The sequence below is a fragment of the Olea europaea genome, unplaced genomic scaffold (genome assembly GCF_002742605.1).
Source record: "Olea europaea var. sylvestris unplaced genomic scaffold, O_europaea_v1 scaffold1152, whole genome shotgun sequence".
Lineage (NCBI taxonomy): Eukaryota > Viridiplantae > Streptophyta > Magnoliopsida > Lamiales > Oleaceae > Olea > Olea europaea.
In genome coordinates this window covers 50,340-72,483 of record NW_019228918.1, presented here as the reverse complement: position 1 = coordinate 72,483, position 22,144 = coordinate 50,340, and the positions used below count along the sequence as shown (strand labels likewise).

The window sequence follows — 22,144 nt, the reverse complement described above, 5'->3', positions numbered from 1 at the left end:
CTGTCATATAGTCACTGTGTAAGACTTGTTGCGTGGAAATTCGAACTTTTGTTTACATACATTCGTGTTGCATTGATTTTCCTGTTAGAGCACCTGAACTTGACCCCTTCGAACATTCCCTTGATCTAAGATCGTGAATCTTACGAAATCCTGGGAATCTAGAACGGTGTATATTGCGATCGTAGGATAACTTTGTGTGACCTATCTGTGCTTTTGGTTGTTCTAGTTTTTAAAAACGTTTTCACGCTTTGAAGTTGGAATTTTTAATGAGAAAGGAGATTTTTCAATTTGGCAACAAAAGATGAAGGGTATTTTGGTCCAACAAAAAGTTTCAAAAGCCATAAATGGCAAATTTTCTGCAAATTTAACAGAAGTACAAAAAGAAGAGTATGATGAACTTGAATACACTTCAATTATTTTACACCCGTCTGATACTGTTTTGAGAAAAGTAGGAAAACTGGATTCTACAAGACAACTTTAGGAAAAGTTAGAGGACTTATATTTGCTTAAGTCAACTTCTAATAAATTGTACTTGCTTGAACGATTTTTCAACTTTAAAATGGATCCTTCAAATGATCTTGATGATAATCAAGATGTCTTTAACAAGTTAGTTCAAGCCATCGTTAATTGTGATGAAGAGGTATCTGAAACATATAAGGCTATTATCCTACTTAATTTCATGCCTAATTCATATAGGGAAGTTAAGAATGCAATTAAGTACGGTAGGGACACCTTAACACCCGAGATTGTTATAGACTCACTTAGGAGTAAGGAGATGAAGATTAAAGCTGAAAAAGAGGATAAGAGGAGTGGCGAGTTACATATGATGAGGAGTAGGATGAAGTTTAAGCAAATAAATTTGGGTAGAACTCAAGACGGTAGTGATTCGAGTAATAACTCAAGTGATAAGGGTAGAAGAAGAAGGGCAATGGACAAGACAAGTCTAGTGATAGAAGGTGTTACAGTAGTGGTAAGTCTGGACACTTTATTAGGGACTATCCTAAGAAGAAAGATAAGTTGAAGGGTAAGATGAGAGGTGAGACGAATTTGGTTGAGGGGTCGAGTTACGACCCCAGTAAGGTTTATTAAGTGTAGACATAGTCACTGCATATGCATCTGTGTGTGATCCTTTCTGCATGTGTGTGTGATTGTCTAAATTTTGTTGCATAATTATCTGCTACATTTCAATGTGTTTGATATGTGCATTTGCATGAATTTGAGACATTAGGATTACTTGGTGTAATTGCTTGCATGCATAGTGGGTTAGGATGCATTAGCAGTGTGTTATGTGTCTTTTGGTGAGGTGGAGTATAGATGCCTAGGGGTACATGGTGGTTTGTACCTGGGATGTAGAGTGTGACATTTGGATCATGAGTGGAGACGTGATCAAATGTCTAGGATCCTTTATCTGGAAAGAGACCCTGATCAGGTGGAGTGTGAGAGAGGCACTTCTATCACTTCTGTTAGGTGGAGACCATTATCCACGTAGGTTGGAAGAAGTGATGTGGAGATAGAAGATTATCCCGTGGACTTAGGATCTATTGTGACTTGCCAGTTAGACATGAGTTGAGTGATCTGTCTAGTGAGTTTGGTAGGCGATGAGAGGAGATATGTGTTCTTGAGGTGTGAGCAACACAGAATGGGATAGGATAAGTGTGGTGAGATATTTTTTTAGGGTCATTTATGCATGTGTTGCATATGTGGTTGACCGTAGTTCAATTGACTTGGTGTTAATCTATGGTTCTATGTGAACGTGTTTCTGAAAAGATCTGCGTGTGTTATCCTATAGTATATCATCATCCCATGTGTATTTGCTCTTGATTGTTTACTGTTAAATATTTGCTTCTACTTGGGTGTTTTTGACCTTAGTCCCAGTGAGTACATGGAGCAGGTATGGTATGTGTTTCAAGTTGAAAACACGAGGTAAGGTCTGTGATCCAATTTTATTGGCTACCTTGATTATGTAAGTGTTAACTGTGTGTTTTGATTGCTTGCAGATTTATTGGGCATCAAGGTGGAGATTTGTTGGGTATTTGATACCCAATAAATCCTGGGCTATGATGTTAACGTGGGTTAATATTATTTCATAGGCATAGGCCGATGAATGAAATAAGTCCAACAACCAAGTCCATGAGCTACACCCGACCCAATTGTATTCCTTCTGGATGGCTTGAATCTTGACCCGTTTACCTCTTTAATGGCCCAACTTAAAGCCTAACCCTAGGGTATATATATGGATATAACCCTAGCCAATTTCTAATGATGATTGTGGGATTTTGAGAGAAGAAACAAGAGAATCCCGACTGCCCCCCTTTGTGTGAGAAAAAAGATGTCCAGAAGTGTCCAGAACATTTGTATAACGTGTGCAATTGGTGGTTCTTTCATAGTATACCTTTGTGGTGTCTTCTCTTAGCTTTTGTAGCGATAAATCATTATCATTTCTTGTCCTACGTGGGTAAGATTGAATAACAACCAAGGTGAATCAATTGGTTGTGGTTTGGAGTCGATTGGACTGGTTGTTGGTTGAGAAAGGTGCGTTGGACTGAGCCCAAAAATCACCGATTTGAAGATCTTTCAAGAGAGCTTCCGCAATAGATCCCAAGATCTTAGTTCAAAGGGACAACTAAGTTGTAAAAATTCCATGAAGCACTTAGAGAATTAGAATTCCTAACTCATTCCTATGATACTAAAGTGCTTTCTGCAGAGTAAATAAAGGCTAAGATTATCTTTTAATGATTCCTATATTTTGATTAAGTCAAGTGGAGTAGGGCAGAATACTTTTAATAGGAGGTCACCTATGTAAGTGTGAAGTGGGGCTGCTTCGATAAGAATTGTTTAAGGTTTGAATTCTTTAAACACTTATGAAACCAAGAAGGGTTCAGGGCCAAAATGAACCAAGTCATAGAACTAAGTACAGAATAAGGAAGATATCTGTGTGAGTACTGTTGTCTTGACTTACACCAAAGGCTAAGTGGTTCAAGACCTATGGTTTACCAATTAGCCAAGTAAGTCCGATAGTATTTCACTAAGGGAGGTTCAAGGCCAGAAGCCACCATCCCTGATACAGTATTTTTTCGCACCCTCTCTACATTGCATCATATCATCGCATTTGCATATACGTACCCGAATTTCCATTCATGTGGGGGATTGTAGGAATTGGTATAAATATTAAATAAAAAAGTGTGTAAAAATTGGAAAATGAAAAGGTGTGTAAAAATGGAAAATGAAAAGGTGTGACTACGTGTCAACTTCGACCAAATATCTGGACTTGATCCGATGGTCAAATTATAAAAGTAAATAGACCAACTTATTCTACTCATCGAGTAGATCGTCGTGGTATATTTGAAATCTCGAAACCAATTCCGAATGAATGAGAAATTGCGGACCAAATTTGGAAGAAATGAAGTGTTGCAACTTTTCGAAAGGTACAGGTTTTGGCCAAGTGTTGCAACTTTTTTGAAAGGATGTATGTTTTGGCCCACACTACTTCATTTGCACCCTTTTTATATCTATAAATAGAATCCTATGGACATGATTCGGGACACACCAATTGCATTGAGCATTCATTCTGCTCTTGCAATTCTCTTCTTTCTAATTCTATAGCATTTCATACATTTCCTTTGTAAAGGGGAAATTCTGTCAAAAGTTCATCGATTTCTTGTGGTTTGAAGTGCTGCTACCACAAGTTGTGAATCCATTGTATCTTGAGAGACAAGTGTCATTCACCGTGAGCACCGTAGCGGGGCAATTTGTCCTAAGGAAAGAGATAACGTCTCGCCTTGGATTATTCTCTATTTCTACTCCTTAATCCTTGTTTTGTGTAATCTTTATACCGAAACTCTGTCCAAATTTTCATTCATATAAATTGTGTTTTGATCACGCTCTTGCGGGTTAAAACTGGTCAAACAAATATATCAAAAACCAACCCATACATTACCCTTTTTATAATTCGTCCCCAACAGTTCAAACCTAAAATATTTGGTATTGAATTAATCGATACAAATTAATCACACAAAAAATGACCGAACATAAAGTTGGCTCAAAACTCAAGAAATTCATTAGATAGGTGGTTAACATCTCTTATGTGGAGAAATTTTGGCACAATGATGGGTTGACTTAAAAATCCGCTGGACCATCTTAATGTTGGGCTTGTGGACTGAATTGTTAAGAGACAAATCGAATGTTGCTTTCTTTGAAAAAAATCGTGTTATTAAAACACACTTTCTCTTAAGTTTGATGGGTGCTTGTGATCCTGCCAAATTTCACATAATGGACCGTTGGATGAGAATATCTTCTAGGGTCTTTTATACTTATTCGTGCACTAGGGTTTGAAGGCACAGCCATTTCATTTTTTTTTCTCTCTCTTGACTACCTCTCGTGCTTTCTCTTTGAAAAATTCATCTAATAATCTCCCAATTTTTGAATCTGCCTAGAAAGCTTCCTCGACATGGACAATTGACTTTGTATTAATCTTGAGTGATTTCTTACGGTGTATTGATTCTATTATTGAGAGAACAGTCACTGTCGATGTTGTGAGACTTATGTAGAAATTATCTTGAGTGATGTTTTTGAGTGCCATGAGATGTGTAATTTAGACAGTTTCTTGATTCAGTTGATATAGTGATTTTCTTCCGGTTTGATGGAAGTTCAAAAGGGGATTAGGAACGAAGTTTCGAACCTCTTACCTTAGGGTGAAAATCGCGTGTTCCCTTTCGTGTTCTTATGTTTTTAGTTTCTTGTTTCATTTTTACATAATTTTGTTGATTAACTTTGGCTAACTTCAGTGAACTCACCGTAACATCTTACAATCAACAAAGTCCACGATCCTTGAGGCAGAAGCAATTTGTTTAGTTTTACATCCGTCCCAAGGTATATTTTCTAATACATTGGTGGGACGCATACTCCAGGTTATCTAGAATATGTATCATTAGCATTGTCCAATGTCTTCCATTACACAATCTAAAGCATTAGACAAGCACAAGTACTAGAAAACACATTAATAGAAGGAAATTATTTGTTAATCAATCTGTTTTACAAATGGCATTATTTTTCCTTTTAGTCTGTCTTGTAAGAAAAGAAAAGGCAGAATAAGTTCGATTTATTCAATATACTAGAGTAACCAGAAACAAGAGTGAGAAATGGTGAACTTGCAACTGTTAAGAGAGAATGAAAAGTTATAGAGAAAGATCAGCCAGGTCAAAAGTTCTTTCGACGGCTTTGCACCAGGACGCCACTTTCTTCTTCCTGACTTCTTCAGCTAAAACGGGATGGAAAGTTGTGTCTTTTTTCATCTTTTCACCAGTAGAAAATACCTCATTTTCTGTCCAAATGCCGACTGCCAATCCAGCAGCATAGGCAGCTCCAAGGGCTGTTGTCTCTATATCAGCTGGTCTTATTACCGGGGTACCTAAAATTTCCGCCTGCAAATCAAGAAAATCCCGATTTCACACAAGTAAGCGATTCCAGTAGGAATTGTATAATAAATTCAATATCCAATTGTGAATTGGCACTCGAGATTCTTTGTCATTCCTTTTTCGATAAACAATAAATAAATTAATTATTATAAGAGGTCTCCTCAAAACTAGAAACGGACAAGGCCATATCCAGAATTCAGAACAGCACCTGAACCACAGTGAATTAGTGAAAAATGATTCTCAAAATTCGATAATAAATAATACATTTAAACCTTTCGATTTCTGTAAGGAAGCAAAATGAAATCAAATGAGTAAAGACCATAACCGTGGATAGTATTAAGAGCAATGATTTTCAGTCTCCTAATAATCAAGCAGAATTGTCAAGATAAACAATTAATATTGATCCTATCTGGAACTGTGGATAATTCTGGGAGACATTTTCAAAGGTCTGCATGTTGATTCAAGCCAAAAAAATCAATGAAACGGCAATAAAACCCGGCCCGGAAGGCTGCAGCCAAGGCTACTGAGATCCTTAAAATCAAAGCACCCCCACCCCAAATCCTCCCTACACTTCTCCGACCCCAGGACCAAGCTAATAATTTCACCGAAAAAGATGGGTTAAAGAAGCTCTCAGTATCACAAGCACAGCATGATATTGGAAAAATTGAATAAGCATGACATTCTACTCGTGTGAACTTCATCATGGAAAAAACCTCCATTACGTAGGATAAAAAGTGTGTTCTAATCAAACTGATGAAAGACGCGAGTTAATGAATGAACTGAAATTCTAAAGATTGTTTCCAATATCTTTGTAAGGCTCCAGAATAAGTTGCAATTTTAATATCTAAAAATAATCGATGTCAGCTTTGCTTCACATATATATTTTTTTTTATGACAGGGGTTCACGTTTATTGTTTTTTAACATGGCAGATTCCAACCACTGATAGAAAGGCTTGTGTTAGTCTGGCAGTCAACATGAAATTTCATTAGTTTCATATGGACACGGATATTTGGGTTTCTTGCCTCCAGAAGTTTGGAGAAGGCTCCAGATTGAGTAGAGTTTAAAGGAGATGATTCATATAGCACATCAACAAGACTTTAATGAGTTCAATAGAGTTGACGTGTGAAAATAAAATAAAAAATTGAAGCAAAACTACAATGCTTCGAATAATTTTTACACATAAACTACAATCATTAAGAAGAGTTGACTGCGATGATGAACGAGTTGAAAACAATCATCCTAATTCCTTAAAAAGTTATATCCTATTAACTGCAAAGTTGGTTATGAATAAGAATACAACTCTCTCTCTCTCTCTGTGCAAGTGTGGGCGTGAGCACTTCTCAACAGTTGCCATTAAAATAGCCACAGGAAAATGTTAACCCAATTAGTTGTTATAATAAATGCAGAAACAATACCTGAATTTGCATCAGAAGGTTGTTAACCGTTGCACCACCATCCACTCTAAGTAAGAATTCTCCCTTGGCATTCTTAGCTTCACCTTTTTCCCCAGCATCCTTGTTCATGGAATCCAAGACATCTTTCACCTGAAAGCACATGCTCTCAAGAACGGCCCGAGCAATATGAGATTTGTTTGTAAACCTTGTGATCCCAATACAAATTCCTCGAGCATCATCACGCCACCATGGGGCAAAAAACCCATTGAAAGCTGGAACAAAATAAACCCCTCCTGTCGAATCAACCTGCAAGGCCAACTCTTCAATCTCAATTGCAATCTTGATTAAGCCAAGGCTGTCCCTCAGCCATTGAACTGCTGCTCCAGCAATGGCAATGGAACCCTCTAGAGCATAGTTGGTGGGAGCTTTCGGCCCAAGCTTATATGCCAAAGTGCTCAATAGCCCATGATTTGACTTAATTACCTCCTCACCTGTATTGAGAAGTATAAACGTCCCTGTACCGTAGGTACCTTTAGCCTTACCTTTCCGGCAAGCCTGCCCCACCATTGCTGCGTGTTGATCACCCAAACATCCAGATATCGGGATCCCGGTAACTGGCCATCCCTTGCCAACGTTACCAATTATCTCAGCATTCCTAACAATTTTTGGCAGAACCTCAGCAGCAATTCCCAATGTATCCAGAGTGGGTTTATCCCAATCTAGTGTCTTAAGGTTCATCAACATAGTTCTTGAAGCATTTGACACGTCAGTCGTAAACCGTTATCTGTCCCTCCTGTCAAGTTCCAAATCAACCAGGTATCTATAGTTCCAAACAAGGCATCTCCCTTCTTCACGGCTTCCTTTACAGCATCCACATTTTCCAACAACCACAACAGCTTCACTGCACTGAAATAAGTGCTTATTGGCAAACCACATGTCTCAACAAAATGAGTTCTTCCCCCCGGTAACTCCTCCAATTTTCTAAAAAGAATAAAAGAAACAAATTATGCACCGCAAATTCATAAGTTTGATTGAATCTCACAACAACAAAATACCAAACAAGTAAAACTCCAAAAAAGCTATTGTTAAAATTCAACAATGATTCGAAATTAAATGATCCTAGAATTGAAAATTTATGAAATTTGATTAAAACTAAATAAAATCCAGTCTTAGTTAGAGGCTTCTTAAGAGCTACAATGAACAGAATTCCAATGTAATCACAATCCAATTCAAATATGGTTTATTTAACAAACAGATATTGTGTAGGAAAACAAGTCTCTAGTGGATGAAATCTATTGTATAAGTTTTATTCAAATGCAATAGCCGACTATTGAAATTAATAACCACAAGGCAAACGATCTCAATTTATCAAAAAAAAATTCCGTTTCAGAATTTTCCAACGGCTAAAAAAAATATTTAGCAACATAAAATCAGAAATATAAGTTAACTGCAGGCTAAAACTGTAAACGATGAATCTGGAAACTGCACACTATGAAACTACAAACTGCATGAATTAAATAGTAATGCGAAAATAATCTGCAGAAAGAAAACACAAACTGTAGCAGATTTCAAACCGAGGCCTGTGCGTGCACAGTTTCCTTAAGACAGTTTCGCCCCCTCACCGTAGGTGCTGGAGGTTCAGTTCGAGTGGCTGTCTCCTAGGATACAACGGTAATAAGCAGAATCCGAGCACTGTGGTCCTACTTCGGCGAACTGGAAGGGAACAGAAACTAAACTGTATGGAAACTGAAACTGGGAAAAACGACACTGCGTGAAAAACTGGGAAGAATATTTTCGTATGCAGAGAGAAATTTTCGTTCGTGTATTGAACTGTTGGAGTGAGCGTCCCTTATATAAACTGAGTCCTGTCCATTGGAGTCACTGGAGTTACGACATTAACCACTAGAGTTTCAGCTTTTCAATTCTAGCAATAAAAATTGGGAGTTTCTGTAGTTTAGAAACTCAAAAGTCATTGGAGAAAGCCAAAAAAAAAAAAAAATTGGTAAAACGTGGGCTCTCCGATGGGGCCATTTTTGCCTTGTTCGGTTCGACATTCGTGTGCGCAGGTCGCGCCCGCGCCCGCACGCAAGTTCAAGGTCCGAAAGCCATTTCGGTTCGTGATTTGCACCCCCCTGCGCGATCACGTGGAGAGAGCCTCTATGCTACACATGATTACACATCTCCAAAGTATAGCCATATATAAAGTGGTTTAAGTTTCCTTGGTTTTCCTATGTGGGATAAATGCATTTTTTCCCACAAAACCAACTTTCAATGACCAACTTTGTGCTCCAATTTCTCATTCACCCGAGCTTCATTTTTTGCAAATAAATACATGAAATCGATGTTCTCGTGGAGGAGAACACATATCAACTTTGATATTCCACATTGGATCAATAGGTCCCATCGAAAATTGTGCCAAAAGTAAGCCGCTCACTCAATTTTTTCCAACAATTCTTCACATGAATGAAAATTGAGAGAGACACGAAACGTGAGACACAAAACTTGGTGATAAAGTTCAGCGGTTGAATCCTGCATAGGATAGGTAGATGTTACCCTTTGAACCTTTCCTTGTGAAAGCATATTTACTTTACTGGCTGACCAGTAGACGCGATGTCCTTGAACTGTTTTGTCGTTTGTGTAAACGATGATATACCTCACACAGGATTCTTCCTAACACAATCTAGTTCTTATTGTTATGTTCGTTTTGGCTATGAACATATGCCTGGTTCTGTGAGAGTTCTTAAGAATTGAGCCCCACACAATTCTCTTAGAAGCGGCCCCACTTCTCTCTCACATTGGTGATTTCTTATTACAAGTAACCCGCATTACTTGGCTCGATTTACGACGCATAAGAATCATTAAAAGCCTATTGTTTAACCTTCAACCTTACGGGCATCACTGTTACATCATAGGAATGAACAGGAGGTAATATCCCCACAGTGATTTTATCAAGTTTTTACAGTTAGGTTTTCCCATTGAACCTAGATCTTGGGATCTCCAGTCAACTAGGTTGGGTTTTCCTTTGTAATGACTTATTCTTTCAAGCGCTTAAGTCCCATTCCTTTCGATAATTTCATAACTAACTCTCAATTTAACCCTTTGGTTAGCGGGTCCGCAATGTTATCTTTTGACCTTATATAGTCAATAGTGATAACTCCAGTTGAGAGTAGTTGTCTTATGGTATTGTGTCTACGACGTATACGTCTAGACTTACCATTATATATGTTACTCTGTGCCCTTCCTATTGCCGATTGACTGTCACAATATATGCAAATTGCTGGCACATGTTTTGACCATCTTGGAATATCCTCTAAGAAGTTGCGCAACCATTCAGCCTCTTCACCAAATTTATCTAGAGCTATAAACTCAGATTCCATCATAGATCTGGCTATAACCGTCTGCTTAGAGGATTTCCATATGGCATCACCACCCAAGGTGAACACATATCCACTGGTGAATTTTGAGTCTTTTATATTAGATATCCAATTAGTATCACTGTATTCTTCAATGACTGCTGGATATCTAGTATAATGTAGTCCATAGTCACGAGTATATCTTAAGTACCTTAGTAATCTTACAATTCCTTTCCAGTGATCAGTTCTTGGATTACTCGTGTATCTACTCAGTTTACTGACTGTGTAGGCTATGTCTGGTCTAGTACAACTCATTAAGTACATTAGACTTTCGATAACTCTCGAGTATTCTACTTGAGAGATACTTTCTCCTCTGTTTTTAGACAAATGTTGACTCGTATCTATTGGTGTTCTAGCCAAGCCAGTATCATCCTTATAGAATTTTCCTAAAATTTTGTTCACATAATGTGACTGACTTAGAACAAGCCCATTTGATGTTCTTGAGATTTTCACTCCAAGTATAACATCAGCTAAACTCATATCTTTCATGTCAAATCTCGAGTTTAACATATTTTTAGTGGATTCAATCATCTTATTGTCACTACCAACAATAAGTATGTCGTCAACGTAAAGATATAAGATGACATATCCATCTTTAGTGTTTTTGACGTAAACACATTTGTCACATTCATTGATTTTAAATCCACTTGTTCACGAAATATTTTCTTTCGATTTAAATTACCGCAAGTGTACGGTTCGTTAACAAGTAATAAAGTGGATTCAATGAGTCCAAGTATCGTCCCACAGAGATTGGTTAGTTCAATTTTACTTATTCGACCTTAACCGAAACCAAATTACTCAAAATAAATGTGGACCTAATTAAAACTCTAAAATTGGAAAGAAAACCCTACTTATGCAACTTTTATGATTGTAATGAAATTAATAAGCAAAACAATAATTTAAAACTCTAAAATGAAATCAATTGTTGAGAACGCACGTTTGTTGTAATCAATAGAAATTAAACACACTAGGATCACGATTTCCCATGCAATTATCACTTTAAACTCTAATTTCACAATATGACAACATAATTCAATTGTTGACGAATCAATGTTCCTAAATCTATCCAATACTCTCTCTAGAGATGTATCAAACCTATTTCTACATACCACTGGCCTATATTTCTATGACAAATGCATATGTAAAAATGCATGTAGTTTTATGAACACTTAAAGACTCACGTTGGGCATAGCGGTATATTTCTATCCCCTATCGGACGCTACGATGATTTATATTATGTCGAATCTATTCCAATTCTCTCGAATGCAAGAATAAATCACCCAAACTTATACAATTACGGGCCCTTAATTGCGGAAACAATAAATACATATAAATCATTCAAAACAAAAGAAATATGTTTTAATGTCAAATTGCAAAACTAGAAATATAAAACTCAAATCACATGGTACATCGATCTCCTAGCACAAGAAAATCTAGTCTAACATGATGAGAAATAAAAAACAACAACAACTAAAACCAAGGAAGAATATCACCCAATTGATTCTTGAAGTGAAATCTTGAATCTTGAAGTGGATTGCCTTGTTTTTGCCTTATTCTTCCCCTCCAAATCCTCCAAAATTGTGTTTTTGTGCCTCCAATTACGTTCTCCCCTTCTTCTGGACGTTCTTTCGTATTTAAATCGCGTGGAAATTAGGTTACCAAAGGAAGTTTCAATCGTATAAGGAAACTGCAAAACGGCCCCTAGATTATACCTATGCGACCGCATAGGCATAACCTATGCTGTCGCATAGAGTAAACAAAATTTGAGAAAAAGTTCTCGGGAGGATTCTATGCGACCGCATAGAGTTTATACTATGCGACCGCATAGGCATACATTCTTTCCGCCGGACAGCTTTTAGAATTTTGGTCATAACTTTCTTATCTGATCTCCAATTGAAGTGATTCAAAGTGCATTGAGAAGAAAACTCAAAGATATACATTTTTGATAGAAATAGACTTTCTCAAATTCTGATTTTTACTATGCGAAAAATAGATCTCAAGTAGATACTAAAAATCACGAGCATAGCTTTTTCGCCTGAAAGTTGATACTTGATAATACTTCGACCCTATTTCACCTCGTGACTCCTTTCCTCATCCGATTGACTTCTAACACTCTTGAATCTTCATTCCATTTCCCATCTCATCTATGAATTATTTGCAACTTGGTCCCCGAACTTTCAGTTTAATTCATTTTAGTCCTTTTTCGGCTCTCTTCTCCTGAATTCCACTATTTCCATAGAAATACCTACATTGCATGAATTCAATGAGATTAAGTCACAATTCAATCATTTTGCTTGTATTTAAGTCATGTTTGTGATCTAAATAAGTGTGCAAAAATACACTTATCACCACTCTCAATCATGACATTGTCAAATTTTTCATGCCATTGTTTTGGTACTTATTTCAAGCCATATAGTGACTTCACCAATTTACAGACTTTCTTTTCCTGTTCTGGTGACAAAAACCTCTTAGATTGTTCCATGTAAATTTCTTCTTCTAAATCTCCATTTAGAAAGGCAGTTTTAACATCCATTTGATGTACTTTAAGATTTCGCAAAGCGGCAATCGCAAGTATCATCCTAATAGATGTTATTCTCGTCACTGAAAAATACGTATCAAAGTAATCAAGGCCTTCCCTTTGTTTGTAGCCTTTAATTACTAATCTGGCCTTATACTTCTCGATAGTTCCATCTGCTTTCATTTTCCTTTTGAAAATCCATTTGTAGCCTAGTGGTTTGCTTCCTGGAGGAAGATCCACTAGCTCCCACGTATGATTTTGTAGTATGGAATCTATTTCACTTTCAATGACTTCTTTCCATTGAGGTCCTTCCGAGGAATTCACTGCTTCTTGATAACTTTGAGGTTCACTTTCTAGCATATAGGTCAGAAAATCAGGACCATAAGATTTTTCTGTCCTTTCCCGTTTGCTGCGTCTAATCTCAGTCTCCTCTTCCAATTCTTCATTCTGACTGTTTCCAGTCATTGTCTCATATGTTCGTTTAGAGGAGCTTGTTTCCTTTTTGGATCTGTATGGAAATACTTCTTCAAAGAATGTAGCATTCCTTTATTCCATTATCGTGTTTTTGTGTATGTCTAGAATTTTTGAATCATACACAAGAAAGCTATACGCACTGCTATTATGTGCATAGCCAATGAAGACACAGTCTATAGTTTTCGGGCCTATCCTTACCTTCTTTGGTGGTGGAACAGCCACTTCAGCAAGACACCCCCACACTCGCAAGTGTTTATAGGTAGACATTCTTCCTTTCCATAACTCATAAAGGGTCTTTTCCGATTTCTTTCGGGGCACCTTATTTAAAAGGTAATTTGCTGATAACACAGCTTCCCCCCACATGTTTTGAGGTAACCCAGAACTTACGAGCATTGCATTCATCATCTCTTTTAAGGTACGATTTTTTCGTTCAACAACACCATTTTGTTGCGGTGAATAAGGGGCGGTGGTTTCATGTATGATTCCGTGTTGTGCACAGAATTCAGCAAATGGTGCTTCATACTCACCACCTCGATCACTTCGCAACACCTTAATTTTCTTATTAAGTTGATTCTCAACTTCATTCTTATAGAGAATAAATTTCTCTATAGCTTCATCCTTGCTTTTAAACAGATATACATAGTAGTATTTTGTGCTATCGTCGACAAAAGTAATAAAGTATTTGTTGCCACCTCTTGTTTGTACAAGTTTTAGATCACACACGTTACTGTGAACTAAATCTAGTGGTTCTGTGTTCCGTTCAATTGATTTAAACGATGATCTTGTCAATTTTGTTTCAACACAAGTTTCACACTTATGTTTGGAATCATTATTGAACTTAGGTATGCAGTTAGAGTTAACTAGTCTTCGTAAAGTATCATAGTTAACGTGTCCTAGTCTACCATGCCACAAATTAAAAGACTCAAGCAAATAAACAGAAGAACTTGCTTTATTCATTTTTGGTTTCACAACCATTACATTGAGTTTAAATATACCATCGAAAACATAATCTTTTCCGACAAACATTTCATTTTTGACAGAATGACTTTGTATGACTCAAAAACAATGCGAAAATCATGCTTATTCAAAAGCGACCCGGACACTAAATTCTTGCGAATTTTCGGCACATAAAGCACGTTGTTGAGAGTGAGCTCCTTTCCCGAGGTCATCTTCAGAACCACTTTTTCTTGACCCTTGATTTCAGAAGTTGCTGAATTTCCCATGAACAACTTCTCCCCGTTCTCAACAGCTTCGAACGTATCAAACATCTCTTTATCAGAGCACACATGCCTTGTAGCACCGGTGTCAATCCACCACTCTTTAGGGTTTGAACCCACCATGTTTACTTCAGAAATGACTGCTGCGAGATTCAGCTCCGACACATCTTGTGCCATATAGTCAACCACGTTCACTTCTTTCTTCTTCTTCGGTAATCTGCACTCCGAATACTTGTGACCCACTTTGTCACAATTGAAGCATTTCCCTTGGAATTTCTTCTTGACAATTCCACCTTTCGGTCCTTCCTTGGTTCTTTTGCCACCGGATGGCCCAGACTTGTTTTTGTAATTCTTACTACTTTGACCAAGTTTCACAACATGGGTTTTGCCACACCAGGATTGAACCACTTCTTTTAGATTTGAAGTCTAACAACGAGTTCTTCGACGTTCATTTCTTTTCATTTGTGTTTCAAATAGTTCTTGAAATCTTTCCATGTGGGGGGCAATTTTCCTATAATTGCAGCCACCTGAAAAGTTTCACTCAACATCATTCATTCGGCATGAATTTCGTGAAGGGTCACTTGGAGTTCTTACACTTGACTGATAACAGTTTTGGAGTCCACCATCTTATAATCTAGGAATTTGCCGACTATAAACTTTTTAGTCCCGGCATCCTTAGTTTTGTATTTCCGGTCCAAGGACTCTCACAATTCCTTAGCAGTTTTCATGGTGCTATACACATTGTACAGCGCATCTGCTAGGCTGATCATGATATAATTTCGGCACAGAAAGTCCGAATGCTTCCAAGCATCAAGTGCACTCAATGCTTGCACATCTCCCTCGCCCTCATTAAGCTTTAGAGCAGTTTTAGTCAAAAATCTCGCAAGATTCAAAGTGGTCAAGTAAAAAAGCATTTTCTACTGCCACCTTTTGAAATTCAAGCCATTGAATTTCTCCGATTTTTCTCCATGATTGACCGGAACAGTTACAATTTGGCCAGTTTAGCTCACAACATGACTTGGCATTCTAACCACAGTCTGAGCCACAACGGAGCTTGGCCCTTGAGCCACATTAGAACCCACAGCCTGATTTCCAGAGGGAACATTTTGGGTCACATCCATGTTGTTCGATTCAGTTGCCATTTCTGAAAACAAACCAATTATTAGTTCCAAGAAACTACAATTCAATGAAACAAAAAAAAATGACTTTTGTTTTTTAAAACCAAATATTAGTTCCAAGTAACTAAAATTCAGTTAAACCAAAAACCAACTCTTGTTTTCCGAATTCAGAAACTGTCTTAAGCTTGTAGGAAAACAAGTCGCTAGTGGATGAAACCAATTGTATAAGTTTTATTCAAATGCAATAGCCGACTATTGAAATTAATAACCACAAGGCAAACGGTTTCAATTTATCAAAAAAATTTCCGTTTCAGAATTTTCCAACGGCTAAAAAAAATGTTTAGCAACATAAAATCAGAAATATAAGTTAACTGCAGGCTAAAAATGTAAACGATGAATCTGGAAGCTACACATTATGGAACTACAAACTGCATGAATTAAATAGTAATGCAAAAATAATCTGCAGAAAGAAAACACAAACTGCAGCAGATTTCAAACCAAGGCCTATGCGTGCACAGTTTCCTTAAGACAGTTTAACCCCCTCACTGTAGGTGCTGGAGGTTCAGTTCGAGCAGCTGTTTCCCATGATACAACGGTAATAAGCAGAATCCGAGCACCGTGGTCCTACTCCGGCGAACTGGAAGGGAACAGAAACTACACTGTATGGAAACTGAAACTGGGAAAAACGACACTGCGTGAAAAATTGGGAATAATATTTTCGTATGCAAAGAGAAAATTTCGTTCGTGTATTGAACTGTTGGAGTGAGCTCCCTTATATAGACTGAGTCCTGTCTATTGGAGTCACTGGAGTTTCAGCCTTTCAGTTCTAGCAATAAACATTGAGAGTTTCTGCAGTTTAGAAACTCAAAAGTTATTGGAGAAAGCCAAAAAAAAAATTGGCAAAACATGGGCTCTCTGATGGGGCCATTTTTGCCTTGTTCGGTCCGACATTCGTGTGCGCAGGTCGCATCTGCACCCAAGTTTAAGGTCTGAAGGCCATTTCGGTTCGTAATTTGCACCCCTTTGCACGAGCACGTGGAGAGAGCCTCTATGCTACACATGATTACACATCTTCAAAGCATAGCCATATATAAAGTGGTTTAAGTTTCCTTGATTTTCCTACGCGGGATAAATGCATTTTTTCCCACAAAACCAACTTCCAATGACCAACTTTGAGCTCCAATTTCTCGTTCACCAGAGCTTCATTCTTGGCAAATAAATACATGAAATCGATGTTCTCGCGGAGGAAAACACATATCAACTTTGATATTCCACATTGGACCAATGGGTCCCATCGAAAATTGTAACAAAAGTGAGCCGCTCACTCAATTTTTTCCAACATATTGATCATAAACCATATAAAAAAAAAAATTATGCGGTATTCTCAAATGAAAATCAGAATATAATATGAAGATGAATTCACCTGCAAATTGAACTAGTACAGACATCCATCCAAACAATGGCATTGTAGAGAGGGAGGCCAGTAGATTTGCTCAAAACAACAGTTGTCTCTCTCTGATTGGTCAAACCAATAGCTTTTAATCCATTGTCAACGTTGTGTCCAGCAGCAGTGGCTTTATCAACAGCCTTTGATACGCACACTCTCACACTCTCAAGAATCTCCATTGGATCATGCTCCACCCATCTGCCAAGTAGTCAAAGCATATGACAACCTTCCCGTCTAAAGGTCCCATGCGTTCATATAAGCCTAATCTTCACACCCCTAACTCTTAGATCGAATTCATTTTTTAAAGAAATATGTGACAGGCGCAAAATTTTAACACTGAACTCTTTTGTAAATCTTGTCTTGTATAACACAGGCGGGATATCCGAGATTGACGCATAGTAAAAAATAAAACCAAAAAAATTGAATATTTATATCTATATATATATATATATATACCCTGATTGTAGGTAGAACTGGGTGAACTCAACTTGGTGGGATCCAATGGGAGAAGCAGAGAGGTCGTAGATGATGAATCTTGTGCTGGTTGTTCCTTGATCGATGGAACCAATGAATACTTCTTCAGCAGACATTTCTCTTTGATTTTCTTTTTCTTGATTTTGTTGGGTTTAACGAGTCCAACGGAAAACAGAGTGACACTATAGAGTACAATTGGAGACAGATAAGAGGCTATTTAAAGATTAGCATATTTCTTTGGATTAATACAACTTTTATCTATTAGAAATTGTGCAATGTGGTCCTTGAACTTTTTATACATAAATCGCGTAAATTCCTGATTATTTTTTCTAGTTTTTCAAACTTTCAACATAGATGTCCTCAAATAGGAGATTGGATTGGTTGATCAAATAGCTCAAGCACGAGTAGAGCCATTCCATAAAGATATTTCTAATCTACTAGCTAGTAGTTTTCTCGAATTCTATTTTACCATTGACGAGTAGGGTGAAATCTAAGATTTCTTATTCAGATTGTAACGCAGAAGAAGCCATTCTCCCTACCCCTATAGTAGCCCATTTGTATTGGATCCAAACTATCGATTTTTCCTTCGAACATTTACTTTCCCAGTGCATTCCTAAGGAGAAGCGTAGGCTCGGTGCTTCACTCGATAGAAAAGCGAAGAAAGGTTATTAAGCGTATTTTTGTCACGAGATTAGTGCATCATACTTGTCTTTGCCGGAGATCATGTAAATCTAAGCATAGAGATGGATGGGGAAAAAACCATCTAATACACATTACATGCAAAGTAAATGGATATTTGAATTATGAAATGATGGTTTTCACTAGTAGAGACCCACATGTTGCCCTTGTTTGAGTCCTATTCTTGACAAAAAAAAAAAAAATACATTTTCGAACGGTGTATTGATGGAAAATGTGTTGTTAAAAAATAAAGAAAAATTTTGGATTTGCATGTAATATTATTTTATTGAAGAACTTGTCATTGAAGTAGGGTCAAATCACTGTTGAAAAATGTATTTTGATGAAAATAATGGGGCTCAAACAAGGGCATAAGGTTGGGGACGTAAAGATCAATGAAAATTGATTGAGGATCCATGTGCTTTTATTTGTGAATGTTTAGGGAGCAAAACCGCAAACCTTCCCTTATTTTATGAGATTGTGTTTGGTGGTTGGCCAAAAATTGAGTCCAATGATAAAAGGTAATTAATCAGTTTTATTTAATTTAAAGTACCAAATATGTTGTTATAAGTATAAATTTATTGATGATAAATTTAATTCAAACCTTGGTAGTTGGTACCAACCATAAATTTGTTCATCAATAAATTGATATATGTGTTTAGTCACTACTCATTAAATCATTTCTCCAACTATAATTTATTATGTATTGTTGATTATATCGTACTGATTAGATCATTTTGGCTTTTTTAGTCTATAACTAAACATGTTGGTCTGATTCCACTTTGGTAAAAAAATTTAAGCGGTTGAGTTTTGCTATCAGTTGAAAAAGAGCCACGAGGCATAAATTAAGAAATATACTCTGCAATCATACTTCATAGAAATACAAAATATATAAAAATTACAATTTATTATACATTGTGAATGAATGAGATGTTGGGCAATTTAATCTTTTAACATAAATTGACTGATCATTGATGGAATCCTAATAGTGAAGAGGAAAGTGAAATTAATTATTGACTCTGGAGTTAATTGCAAATTTTCCATGAAATAAGGGAGGTAATAGATAAATTTCTCTTCTTTTGGGAAGACCACTTGATTCATTGATTCGCATGAATCAATTGTCAAAAGCTTGAGAAGGTAGTAAAAAATCCACGAGACATTTTTTATCTTTTACGATAAACGGGAAAAATTAGTAGGTAAGGAAGACTCAACAACCTTATCAGCCAAATTATTGCGGGGGCTCAAGCCATAGTTATGTGTGATATGGGATAGAAAACAATCATGAAATGGAATCGTATCGAGCCATCTAAGACTACATCAGTCGGCTAGTGATTTCATGAGCCGAGCTAATATAAAAAAGTGAGTTCAGCTCGATCCATGACTTGTTTCAAAATGAGGTTGAACCGTTCATGGGACTAGCCGAGTCCATGACTGACACGATGAGCAGCTCGAACGTCTGTCACCCCTATAGTGAAGTGACCTGAATAATCGACTACTTAACATGCGAGGTCCAATTTGAATAATTTTTAACATATTTTTCATTTAATTATTTGTTACAAATCAATACAATTTTAAATCTAAATCAAACTATTCTATCACCTAAATCAAACAAACCCGTAATTTGTGATTGCATGTAACCAAATCACATATAGTCGAAGATCTAGTCATAGACAAGTCACATTAAAGATAGCATTGGTCACATCCCATTGCTGCTGTTACCACCACTCCTCTAACACCACCATCAATAACCAAATGCTCACCACCTCACCATGACCACCAGCAACAGATTCATCGACGCCTACACTGCTAGCAACAACGAAACAACCAACAGCCATCTCAAAACAACATTTGATCAAAAACCCACCCATTAATAAAAATTGATAAACATTAAAACAAATGGGTGCAATCAGGGCCTTAAAGACATCTCTAATGGATGCACCATTGCACCAAAATTTGGTGCAAACTTTCTCCAACCGTTGCACCACTACCAAATTTTGGTGCAAAATGGTGCAACATGAATAGTGTTGCACCAAATGGACATTACATCAAATGTCCATTTGGTGCAAAAAAAAAAAATGGTGTAATGAAATAGTGTAATGTCCAGTTCTTATTTTTCTTTTTTCAAAGATAATAATTAAAGATATTTGTGTCATTTTCGTTCTATAATAATAATGATGATAATAATAATTACACTATTAATTATATTATTAAAGTTTATTATTTTTAATAATATAATCAATAATAATTAACGTAATTGTTAATTTAATGTAAATTTATTATTTTTGTAAATTTAACGTAATTGTTTATCATAAATTAATAATATAATCAATTATTTTTGTCAATTTAACATAATATATAAGACACGTGAATAATTTAGTAATCAATATACTTGTTAATTTAACGAAGTTATGATTTAGTAATTTATATAGTTATAAAATAAATATTTTTTTTAAATAAATACATTGTCAAAAATAGAAAGAATGAATAAAATAATAAAGTACTGTTCATTTGATGTAAATTTTAGTGTAATGGTTGGAGAAGAATTTTGGTTTGGTGCAAGATTTAGTGCAAAATTTAGTGCAGCGTTGGAAATGGCCTAAAATCGAAGAATCACCGTTCATATGCTAATCTCACTTTAGTATTCATCCTTTCTGTATTCATTTTTGTACTTTTTTGGGAATTTACATTCTCACTTTCATTCCTATTTTTTAGAACTCAATTCCTTGTTCTATGAGACGGGTGGGTCCCTATCATGATACACACAGTGGGGCCTATAGCAGTTTTTTTTTTTTTTTATATGTGTGGTCCACCTGCTATATTGAGCCCCTGCGAAATTAATTCGGGTGAATATGTACACTATGCTTGATTTAATTTTTATTAGTTATAATTATTAAAATTTTATTATGACCAGATATGTGAATTTTAAACTAATCCGTCTTATTTATGATAATTAATATTTAATTGTAGGTTTTAAGGGAATTTTCCCTAAATTAAAACCTTGTACTATAGAACAAGACCTAATATCTATCTAGAGAACTAAATAGGCCAAAAGTCTGATACGCTGAGAGAATTTTGTTTTTGAGTTCACATTTAGAATCTTCAATTAGTCTTCCGACAATTTGGCAGGACTTTTATTTCTTGTAAGAGAACTTCATAAGAAGGCTATTTTAGTTGGTTTTTGCAAATTAATTTTTAAAAGAATTTTCTCTCTCTAAAGAACTTTTAGAAGAAGCCATGTTGAATGAGCTTATCTTAAAAACTCTTCACGATAAAAGAAATATTTTATAAAATTAATTAAACGGGTCTACAAACAACTTTGAATCATAAAAGCTCCTTTTAACTTCTCAAAAATCATGTCAAAAGGATCTTTCCTCTCCTTGTCAAAGTGTCAAAGACAGCATTTAAATGCAAGGGTTTAGGTCTCCAATATTGTGCCAAAAATTAGAATCATTCAAATTCAGCACCCATTTATTAAAATATTTTAAATGTATGTGCTAAGATAAAAAGATTTAAGACCTGGCTTCACATTTTTTAAAAAGTTTGGAAACTCTGCTAATTCTCACAACTCAAGTAATAGAATATTGAAACTTATAATTTTTATTAAGCTCCTATTTGATTTTTTTTAAAATATAATTCTTAATGGACCTTGATAAAAGTTGATAAGGCGAATGATTGATTAGTTGATAAAAGTTATGGATCTCATGAAATGTGTAATTGAAAATGAAACTTTAAATCAAGTATGTTAGGTTTTTTGATACCCAATAAATTCTGAGCTATGATGTTAACGTAGGTTAATATTATTTCATAGGCATAGGCCGATGAATGAAATAAGTCCAACAATCAAGTCCATGAGATACACTCGGCCTAATTGTATTCTCTTATGGATGGCTTGAATTTTGGCCCGTTTACCCCTTTAATGGTTCAACTTAAAGCCTAACCCTAGAGTATATATATGACTATAACCCTAGCCACTCTCTTATGATGATTGTGTGATTTTGA

General features: G+C 36.2%; 1 pseudogene; it reads right to left on the bottom strand.

Annotated features, from left to right (window-relative positions):
- Nucleotides 1–5,080: 5,080 nt before the first annotated feature.
- On the bottom strand, nucleotides 5,081–17,661 carry LOC111373681 (annotated as a pseudogene).
- Between the last annotated feature and the right edge of the window lie 4,483 nt (nucleotides 17,662–22,144).